Here is an 11,385-nt window from a genome sequence, read left to right as displayed (position 1 = left end):
TTGCATTTCCATGGGTAATTTTTTTAACATTATAGACAGATAGAAACCTGTGATCTCACTTTTTTTTTTTTTTTTTTTTTTTGAGTAAAGCTGTGCTATTAAGATAATGTGCAAAAAATGCAAAAATATTATTTTAAGTTATTTATTTTTACTAATTTTTATGATTTTTAGAGACCCTCCTTGGGAAAGCACCTAATTAAGTACTTAAACTTACATATTTGATTTAATGTTTAAATAGGGGCATTTCTTGTTTGATATCCATGATGATTCTGGAACTGGGATTCAAAATGGGGCAGTTTTGAAACATAATAGATGAAAATAACTACGTAGAAAGAATCTTAAAAACATTCCAAGATCGTGCAATGGGCTTTGCTGAGATTGGTGGCTTAAATGATAGAAAGTCTGAATGGCATCAGCAAGTCAGAGATGGCTGGTGTTTCTGAGGGATGGGTCAGATTTTTTCCAAAAAAATATTTTTTAGAAAAGATACGGAATTCTGTATTGGAATATTTTTTTACTCAAATAATTCAATGTGAAAAATGCCAAAAATGATTAACATTAATGAAGAATAGAATAGAATAGAATAGAATAGAATAGAATAGAATAGAATAGAATAGAATAGAATAGAATAGAATAGAATAGAATAGAATAGAATAGAATAGGAGTATTTCAGTTGGAAGAGACCTATAAAGATCAAGTCCAGATGCCTGATCACTTGTTTTAGAATATTTTACCTTTGGAGTCTGTCAGGCCAGCAATTTTGTACAGCAGTCTGAATGTTCCTTATGTCAGTCATCTTGAAAAGTACACAACCTATATGAGCTTTATGTCCCCAGTAAAATTACTAGAGTGGCTGGCTATAAGGAAGAGCAGTAAAGATACTCCTTATATACACAGTCATGAATTAACTAAATAACACTTCAATTTCTGGTCCCTAGGTAGGATCACACCTCAGGAAATGTGGTATGCAAGCTGGGAAACAGCTGAGCAGAGCCTGAAAAGTTGGGTGGCAGAACATTTGGGTGGCCTGTGCTTACCAACAGTCTTGGTTAGGACAGTCTATTTGGTTGTGCAATGGCTGATTTAAAGAGAGGGGAAGCAGCTGACCTACATGTAGGTCAGGAGGGGTAAAGAGGAATAGAGGGCCTGTAGGGAAGAGACATGTAGAAGATGGGAACTAGGACAACTGCCCTGTGAGTGTTCATGTTCATTTTATTTATTTATGAGCTTTTCCATGATGCTATTCACTATCTGCATACAATCCCTCCTTTCTTTCTTGTTGCTCTCACAGAAAATCTATTTGTTTCTCTGAACTATCAAAATACTTAGAGAGAAAATATATGCTTATGTTTATAATAATTAAACCCTTGTAAAAATAAATGACCACATTTGGGAATATTCTTTTATCCTTTTTGCTTGTTCTCTGTTCAACAGTGGACTGGCTGAATCCATGGAACCATCATGTGTGAATAATTTTACACTTCCAAATTATATCAACATTTGCAAACAGCATAGCAATTACAGTCCACAAGGAACCACCTTAACAAGAATCCTGTTGCTTTGTGGAAAGAAAACAGAAAATGTAGATTGGAGTTTATTTCTGGCTTGTTAAAATGCAGTTTTTGATATATAGTGCACAATAAGAGGGGTTGAATTTCTCATATTTTTCTGCTTTTGCAGAAATTTTCTGTAGGACTCAGCAGTCACATCTCTGAATATTGGATACATTTATTTATTTTGTATCTTTTTCTTATTTTGGTCCTTTCCCTGTCTTCTGTAAGAATGTGATGTGGTTTGCAGGCAGTTTTTATCTAATTCATTCCTTGTCTATAAACAAGCACTGCATGAATAACACAAAAAATGTCCACAAGTAATCATTAAAACTCTTAAATTAATTCTCTTTGTCTATAGTCACAGAGAACACATTCATATTCACTTTTCTGTGAAAGAACAATCAGTTGGATTTTACTTTTAGCAGAGAGGTTTATAAAAAGCAATAATGTAAATTTTGTTTCACATGAACATTTATGGAAGAATGATTTTGAGTGGGACCACACAAATGTTTGCTCAAGAAGTGGTGTTTCTCAAACTCATTCAGTCGGAGAGAATAAACAATGTGACCTGATTTACCAATCCCAACTAGGCAATGCAACTTGAATTTAAAATATTTGCAATCAGTTCACAGGCTAAAAATTCAGATATATTTGTTGAGTACATTTAAATGAGAAAATCATGATCTGCTGATGGATATTCCATGAGAAGAAAAAGAGTCTAATTTAGTCAAAGAAATTATAGTCAGAGAATTACTCACTCAGCGCTACTGGCAAATAGTAAATGAGTGGCACCAAGGTTTTAATTCAAACACTTAAGAAAGAAAGCAACTAATAGCGTCTTCCTTTTTTCAACTGAAGTACTATAAAGTAGAGGGCTAGCCAAATTGCTTTTACAGAAATGTGACTTCCGTATTCATTATTTTTACTCAAATTGCTTTAATTAAGAAACTAACTCTCTAGCCTTGTCTTTTATCTTGTACTAGACAGGGTGTGGCCAGGTTCATCTTTATGGACTTGCTGATGTGCTGCTGGATTCAGGTGAAAAGTTACAGTATACTTGTTTAGAGAACATTTCTCTAATCAATACCCATCTAGGGAAAAATACCCTTGTTTTGATAATGTTCTTAATATTTATAGTAAAGTAGAAAGTTATTAAACAACATCCTGTAATATCCTGCCCACCCACCCACTTTTTTTTTCTTTTTTTTTTTTTTGTTTCTTTTTAGTATTGTGGTATGATACAGGAGTTAAGCAATAATTTCAAAATCTCCTGTTTCATTCTCCCATTTTTTTTTTTTTTTACAAGCCTAGCAGACCCAGGAAAACTCTTGTAAACCTCTCCTTTCTGGAGTTCAAATCTCCTCCATAGACAGAATTCAAATTTCACCAGCTTCTGCTGTGACTCACACAATGAGGTACCCAATTTGCCCCATCCCTGGAGGTGTTTAAGGCCAGATTAGATGAGGCCCTGATCAACTTGATCTAGTGGGTGGCATCCCTGCCTATGATGGGAGTGTCGCAGCTAGATGATCTTTGATGTTCTCCAACCCAAGCCATTCTATGATTCTATGAAATTCATTATAAACAAGAACATACAGAACGTTAATATATACAACAAATAGAAGACAAAATATGGTCTTTACACTTTATTTAACAGGTATATGATAAAACTTGTATTTTATGGCTAATGAAAAATTAACCATTAGGTGAGTTGCCTCAGCTGTTGAAGTTCCCCAGGCCATCCAGTAGCTTTTCTACTTTTTGCACTCTTGTAACACTGGGAGCTTTGCCTCAGGTACACTTGGACATTTCCAGCAGTACTGGAAATGGTTGCTCCTGGTAAAATTAGGTAGAAGATTATCCTGGGAGTTATTGAAATGCACCTGGGGGACAATGCAGTCATAGGTCACAGCCAACATGGGTTCACAAGGGGTAGGTAGTGCTTAAATTTAATTTCCTTTTATGAGAAGATCACCCATCTAGTCACCCAAGGGAATCCAGTTGATATAATCAACCCAAGGCTCAATTTTAGGGCCAGTTCTTTTCAATGTTTTCATAAATGATTTGGATGTAGTACTAGAAAGTGTTTTGAGTAAGTTTGCTGATGATATTAAACTGTGAGGAGCTGTTGACTCTGTCGAGGGTGGTAAGGCCTTGCAGAGAGATCTGTACAAATTGGAGAGCTAGGCAATTACCAACCGCACAAAATTTAACAAGAGCAAGTGACAGTCCTGCACCTGGGAAGGGGCAACCCTCCTATATGTACAGACTGGGGGATGAGATGCTGGAGAGCAGCCCCGCAGAGAAGGATTTGGGGGTTTTGGTTGATGACAAGTTGAATATGAGCCAGAAGTTTGCCCTGGCAGCCAGGAGGGACAACCATACCCTGGGGTGCATCAAGCATGGCTAGTTGGTCGAGGGAAGTGATTGTCTGTACACTGCACTCTGCACTGGTGCAGCCTTACCTTGAGTACTGTGTTCAGTTTTGGGCACCACAGTACAAAAAGGACATGAAACTATCTGTGAGTGTCCAGAGAAGGGCTACAAAGATGGTGAAAGGCCTAGAGGGGAAGACATAAAAGGAGAAACTGAGGTCACTTGGTTTGTTCAGCCTGGAAAACGGGAGGATGAGGGGAGACCTCATTGCTGTCTACAGCTCCCTTACAAGAGGGACTGGAGGGACAGTCACCGATCTCTTCTCTCTGGTGACCAGTGATAGGACCCAAGGGAATGGAGTCAAGCTGTGACAGGAGGGGTTGGATATCAGGAAAAAGTTCTTCACCAAGAGGGTGGTTGTGTACTGGAACAGGCTGACCAGGGATGTAGTCACAGCACCAACCAAGCCTATCGGAATCTAAGAAACATTTGGACTGTGCTCACAGTCATATGGTCTGACTTCTGATTTTTGGGTAGACCTGTGTGGAGCGAGGAATTGGACCCAGTGATCCTTGTGGGTCACTTCCAACTTGGGAAATTCTATGATTCTATGACTTGTGTCAAACTTTTGCCTTCAAACATTGTTTATGTCTTATTTTGTCCTTTGCAGTTATGGACTATGCAAATAGGGAAAAGCAGTAGATAACTTTGGCAAAGTTTTTTGACACTTTTATATTATTTAGACAGAATAGCATGGTCTTGATTTAATTAACAGAGAACTGTTGTAAAACTGAGCAATAAATACACCAACAGAGCAGTTTTCAAAAATTGTGAAAATATGTGAGGAGTTGGTTTCTTAATAGTCTGTCTTGGTTGTGATTGTGTTTGGTACTTTCATTAATGGCCTGGATGAAGGACCAGAGCTTACTTTTGACCTTTGTTCATCATAACACGATGTGTAGCAATAACCATGCTGAAGTACAGGGTTAAAAAGTAAAGTGATCTTGACAAACAAAGCAGCAGCTTGTAAAAGCAAACCAGAAGAAAATCATCAGGAACATGTGCAAAGTATTGCAGTTAGACAAGAATAATCAACTGTGCAAACAAAGGATGGGGAACTTGTCAGTTCAGAAATTATCAGGAAAGAGTAACTTAGCATATACCTTAGCAATACTACCCTAGGCTGTGTGATGAGTTGTCCCTAGTATGCAAAATAAGTGAAGTGAAACATATGTTTAATATGTGAATATGAACCACAGTTGGAGAGTTTCTCTCCACCAGTTTACCTATGTACAGTTTTAGACAATAGGATTCAAATGAGAGGAAGTCCAAATGACTCAAGACAAGCTGGTTTGAAGTTGGGAACAAAAGAGTAAAAAAAAATGGAGTTGCTCATTCTGGGGAATTCTGGAGCAAAGGTAACCATGAAGAAAGTTTTCAAATCAGTTTAAGGCAGAAAATAATCTATCTTTAGAGAGGATGGAACAAGAGGTAGGTTTAAATTTCAACAAGAAAAACTTAGCTTAGCTTTTTCTAAGTGTCCAATAAGAACAGTGAAGCACACACAGGTTTCCTGGGGATGCAGTGGAGGTAAGTAAATGCTCACCTGCTGGGAAAGATGGAGGTGCATGTGTTTCTGTCTCCAAGGGAGCAGGAAGCATCCAAAGACCTCCTGAGATCCCCTCAGACCTGATATTTTGCTGATTGTGATTACTTGGATATACCACAATATAATGGGATGTTATGGATTTGTTTATTTATTTGTGTTTTTTTTTTTTTTTTTTTTTTTTTTTTTTTTTTAAGAGGGACTATCTGTATTAACAGATACTTAAGGTAGCTCAGTTTCATGTTATCTGATTGCAAAAGAAATGCATTGATTAAACAAATTCGGAAGCTTTCAGTGTATCATCTGTTTTTTTTTTTTTTTTTTTTTTTTTTTTTCTGAGAGCTTATTTCCTTTCAGACTTTTTCAATAGCTATCAAGTTTGTGCAAAATATAAATAAATGGCTCTCCATGAAAATGGTGCCATTCTTTATGGAACTGCATCAGTGATAGGTCAAATTTATATTACTCTGCAGCATGATTTTAATATAATTCTGGCCTGGTTTAGGCATAATCAAGTCTTTTGTTGAAAGAGCTCTTGTAAGGAGCAATTAAACATTAGTACTTTAGCTAAACCCATATTAAATTATGTCTTGGAATTTAAGTATCTGGGAATCATCTTAAATCTTAGCTTGAATTTTAGGTGGTATTGTATCTGCAACTTATATTGAGGTATAAGACAATCTGCATCTTGATTTAGTATTTATAGCTTGAAATGTTTTATTTATTTATTTATTTATTATTATTAAGTGTTCTACATAACTGTTAGTAAGGCCACTAATAGATTAAAGTACTATTATTTATGATTACAGCTTCTGCTTTTCAACAGTAAAATAAGCCGAACATTCAGCAGGCAAATTTTAACATGCTTTTTGAAAGCCTTGAAATAAATCAAAGCTGGCTGGGTACTCTTCAGCAAGCATGAGTGGAGATTCCAGCCCTTATCTTCACTTGTAAACCATAGGAGGCAAGGGACGCTGGACTGGTATAACAATAAGGTCTCAACAGGTGCTTTCCTTTAGGCATGAGCCTGAGAAGCTTATCTGGAAAAGATTTAAACTAAATTATTTCCCCTTCCCTTTGCTGTGGACTGATGGGATTAACACTAAGCATTCTCATGGATGAGCTGATTTGTGCCTGAGCCCTTTAGAGCACATTGTGACAGAAAGAACAATAATCAGGAGTTCCACTTGCTCCAAAAGTTGCCCTGAAGTAGTCCTGCAATAGCAAGTCAGAAAGTGCACACTTTTTAAGATTGACACAGCACTGAAAAGGAAGAAAATGATGCTTTGTATTTTGATCAAGATGGATCCCCATTGAATATTATTTTCCTAATATCTGAAGCCTAGGAAAAGCTTTATGTATGTTATGGTAAATTTGTTTGTAGATTTATTTTAGCAGTAAATACATCCATAATTTATGTTTTAAAGATATGTTCAATTTATGTCAGTATCATTCTGATCATTGAAGCTTATAGGTTAGTTTCCCCATCAGCACAGAGATGTCTCAAAGCATTAGGCAAATAAGTACTTAAAAATAGGAAGGAATAAAGAAAATAAATTAAAGTTATTTACAACATTGGAAAGACAGGTCCTCTGCATAAATCTCTCATTTTGAATAGGCTATGTTTATTTGGGCCAGACTGCTTAAATATAAGCTGCATAATTTCCATTTCACTTTCCATGTAAGAAACTGTTCAATGCATTGATAAGGAAAAAACAGAAATCTACTTGCTAGACCATACATTCTTTGTTAAAATTAACAGTAAATGTTATAGTACATGATATCACTAATCTGATTATGAGAACTAATTTTCCCATACCTATGGTCTCTTCTGACAATTCTTTTGTGTATTTGAGGAGGAATTTCCCTGCTCCCAGTTCTGAATTTATCAAGAAAGAAACAGAAATGTGGAAACTGACCTTGTTTCTGTCTGTCCCTATAGGACAAAACCACTCATGTGTTCCTAAGATCTAGCCATGTTTTTGAGAATTGTCTTGCAAATAAAAGCTGCAATATTCTGCTTTGAAAAATGATGTAAGGACTACTTTAGGTTCGAAGACTTTCCTAAAGACAGCCATATTTGAGCCTGTGAAATTTGTCCCATTCATAAAATAACTTTTTAGGAGACTGGAAGGAAAAAACGGCCTTCATTTTCCTAAGCAGTTCATGCTTGTGAATAAAACTCCTTATTGTATAATCAACTGACCCAAAAAGCAAACACAGTAATTGTTAGATGATGTCTCAGTCATGCATATTAAGACTGCATTTGATTTGATAATGTTTAGTATTAAGTTTGCAGTCACCAGAAAGTTTATGGTAGTTTCTGATAAGACAGAAGGCAGTCTTCCACCAATTCTGGAAAGTGATGTAAACAAGTCTGTGGCTACTACATCATTCAGGGACAGGCTCAGAAATCAATCCAACACAGTCACTAATATTCATGCCTGAGGTAGAAAAAAAAAACTTTTCATCTTGCCTAAACTATTCAGTATGGTATTTGTTTTTGAGTATTTGAGATACATATCTATGTTAAGTTACCAAAGTAACAATGTTGCTGGAGGTTACTCTAATTTCAGAGATGGGAATTCTCCCTCTCTAATACCTTATATTCAGCTTTAACTTTTCTTTCTGAATATCATCCCATTTTTCTTAAATCTATTAATTCAGATCCTTTTACATTTTCAATTAAGATATACCAGCATTCTAGCTACCTAGGGGCATAAGGTTGAGAACAGGGGAAAAAAAGTACATCATCCTGGTGAATTTAGTATTAGAACAGCTGGGGAGAGACATAATTGCTGTAGTCCTATCCATGCCTAGCATAGCTGAAAAACACCATGGATGGCATTTAGCTGAAACTTTCCTCTGTGGAGTTTCACTGCTTTACTTTTATTCATAGCTAAGAGCTATGAATATAGCCTATAGCAATCTATACCACTGTTAATGAAAATTGAAGCTACATTATATATCATCCTTTGGGGTGAAAAAAAATATATTAAAACATCAACTTTATCTACAAAGACAGTTTCATTCCAGCTGCTGCATTTGGGGAGAGAAGTATACGCTAGGCATATACATTATCCAAGTGCCTGTGTCCCAAAAGATTGGATGAAAGAATGTTTTCTGGGGATGGATCTGTTTTTTGGAGAAGTGTTTTGATAGTTTGTTGTTTGTACTACACAGCACCATAAGGAATGTTTTACATGCAGTGTGCAAAATGAGTGATGAAGTCATTCACAAATTCTACTGGAAAAGGATAGATAGTTGAAGCCCATTATTGAAACTGTTTCTTACCTGAGTAATATTAAAAGGACAAGATAGCAGCACATAATTTCACTGTCAGTGGGAGCCACACCTGTCTTTTTTTAAGAAATGAGACCCTATGGCTTTGGTTTCTTACTGTACCTGACACAGCATACAAAGCAATAAGCAGTGATCCAGGGAGTGAATTGAAACTTTCTGAAGCAATTTCAGTCCTGCAATAGTTGGTCCCCGGTCAACTACTTTTTGTGTCACTAAGATAAATTCCTATATACTTATGTTAATTGAACGTAATGCATAGCAAAACTGACTCCAGTATCTGTTCTTTCCCTTGTGCCTCTCCTGTTAGAGCAAACTTTCCATCCTCAGTTCCACGAATACAAAGTGGTGGTGGTATCGCCACCACTTCGTATTCATGGAACTGAGGATGGAAAGTTTGTTAATCACCTCTTCTTTTATGTGCTTGGAAAAGACCTGCTACAGTTTGTGTACAGCTCTTGGGAATTCTCCTTAACCACCAAAACTCCCTAAAGTCCTGGCCATGCTTTCTGCTAGAAGAACTCGACCTTAAATTAACTGAATTAACAGTCTCTGATTCTGAGACAAGTATACAGCAATTTTTAAAAGTATTATTATTTTTTAATATTATTGTATATCTCATACCCTTCTTTTACTATACGACATTTGCCTGGGCCCTGGGGATTACTTTGCTGGCATCTCAGTTCAACAGGAAGGATTCCAGCAGGTTAAGTACACACCTTCAAAGAATAACAAGCAACTCTCTGGGAACAAATTGGTGTGTTTTTTCTTGTCCTGGATGTCTTGATCTAGGTACCTTAAATAACAAGGAAAGTTATTATTATTATTATTATTGTTATTATTATATTTCTTAAAATCTTTTTTAACGTAAGAAAACACAGTGTTATAAGAAAAGAAATTTTAAAATGTTAATTTTAAAATGTTAATAGATGAAACACACATGCATCATTGAGAATCCCTAAGCCAGAATCACACTATAAGACATGAAGATTCAGTGTACACATCAGTGCTCCATCTTACAGGTATTATCATTGGTACAGCAGACCTATTTCATGATCTTTACCAGAGCATCTTACCCCATTCCAGCTATATTCCTGGGGACCTGGGTTTTAGACTATATATACAGATTGGCCTCTATATAAGTGAAAATGTAGGTTGATTAATATGCAGCTAGGCATTTATAGGAAAGGAAATATCCCATTCTTAGTTTACTGTTATTAAAGAGGTTGTACATGTTTTCTGAAACTGTTCTTGAGTGTTTTTCCTGAGATAGAGCATACTCCATACTCAAAGACTGTTTTGCATATAGAAGAGCAATTCTGACCAATTTTATTGCTGGAGCTACAAAAACTACACTAAACTCCAGATGTGGGTTATGAATGCATTTCATCAAATTGATGATAACTTCTGCATTATCAGCTTACTGTAGAAACAACACATGACATAGTATTAACAAGGATGACAGGCCTATTTATGAATTACACTGCAGGGATCTCTTGCAATCTCAATTTTCTCATTTTTAAAGGAATTTCTACATCTTACCTTTGTCTGCTTTCTCTTCATATGCCAGTCATGATGTCCTTCCATAAAAAGTGAGATGCTTTCTGAATTAGTTCTCTTGCAGTTAGCTTTGCAAAACAAACAAAACAAAAATCTGAACAAATTTGCAGACATAAACATATTCAATTTCCATTAATGTTTATCACATATAGCCAAGGTGGCCTTATGATTAAGGAAATGGCCTGGCATTCAGGAGACTTAGATTTAAACTCTATCAATGGTTCTCTATTTAATTCTACTGCAGAAAAACACCTAAACATGTGCTACAAATAAGCGATATGCTTAAGTGGTTTGCTGAGTCCCAAGCTTCAGAGCTTAGGCAAACTACTTGGTTTGTTGATTTTTTTTTTTTTTTTGGTACTGCATCTCTTTCATATCTCTTTTATGTATTACTTTTTTTTTTTTTTTTTTTTTTTTTTTTTTTTTAATATTTATATATAACTGTCATTTGTGCCAAAGCAACTGAGCTGTGCAAGATAAGCTATTCTGAGCTTCTTCATGTTCCATAAGCCAGGGTGTGTTCTTAATAAGGCATTTTCTGAAAGAGCAAATTCACAGTGTAGTTGAACTTCAATGGCAAAAAAAACATGTAGTAAAAGAAGAAGAAAGACTGGAACCTGAATCAAAAGACTTCAACTTCACTTGGCCTAGCCTTTTATTTGTCATACATATATACCTATATTCAATAATATATCTTATTTTAATTTCACCTTCCACCTTTTGCCACTTTTCTCAAAAACAACCAGGGGTGTTCAATTACAGACTTATCTTTCAAAATCATTACTAATTCCTTCAGTACATCCAAAATAAAGCATTTCCCTAAACACCTAGTATCCCCAGAAATCATTTTTTAATGTCGAAACTGTCAGAATAGACCATCATTAGCCTATCTAATTTGGTGTTTTAGTCAAACACAGAAAACAATTAAGTGAACCTGAGCAATTATGTCATATCAAGGCTGGGATTTTAAAGGACAGGAAAACTCTGATG

General features: G+C 35.8%; 1 long non-coding RNA gene across 2 annotated transcripts in view; it reads right to left on the bottom strand.

Annotated features, from left to right (window-relative positions):
* Positions 1 to 751: 751 nt before the first annotated feature.
* LOC137852381 (uncharacterized) overlaps positions 752 to 11,385 on the bottom strand; it is a 115,874-nt gene continuing 105,240 nt past the window's right edge. For both annotated transcript variants that reach the window (XR_011093788.1, XR_011093789.1), the window contains 3 exons: positions 10,371 to 10,463; positions 9,555 to 9,631; positions 752 to 3,389 (listed from right to left, as the gene is read on the bottom strand). This is a non-coding gene — a long non-coding RNA (uncharacterized lncRNA). The remainder of the gene's footprint in view (positions 3,390 to 9,554; positions 9,632 to 10,370; positions 10,464 to 11,385) is intronic.

The sequence above is a fragment of the Anas acuta genome, chromosome 2 (assembly GCF_963932015.1).
Source record: "Anas acuta chromosome 2, bAnaAcu1.1, whole genome shotgun sequence".
Taxonomy (NCBI): domain Eukaryota; kingdom Metazoa; phylum Chordata; class Aves; order Anseriformes; family Anatidae; genus Anas; species Anas acuta.
This window is presented reverse-complemented; position numbering and strand designations above follow the sequence as displayed.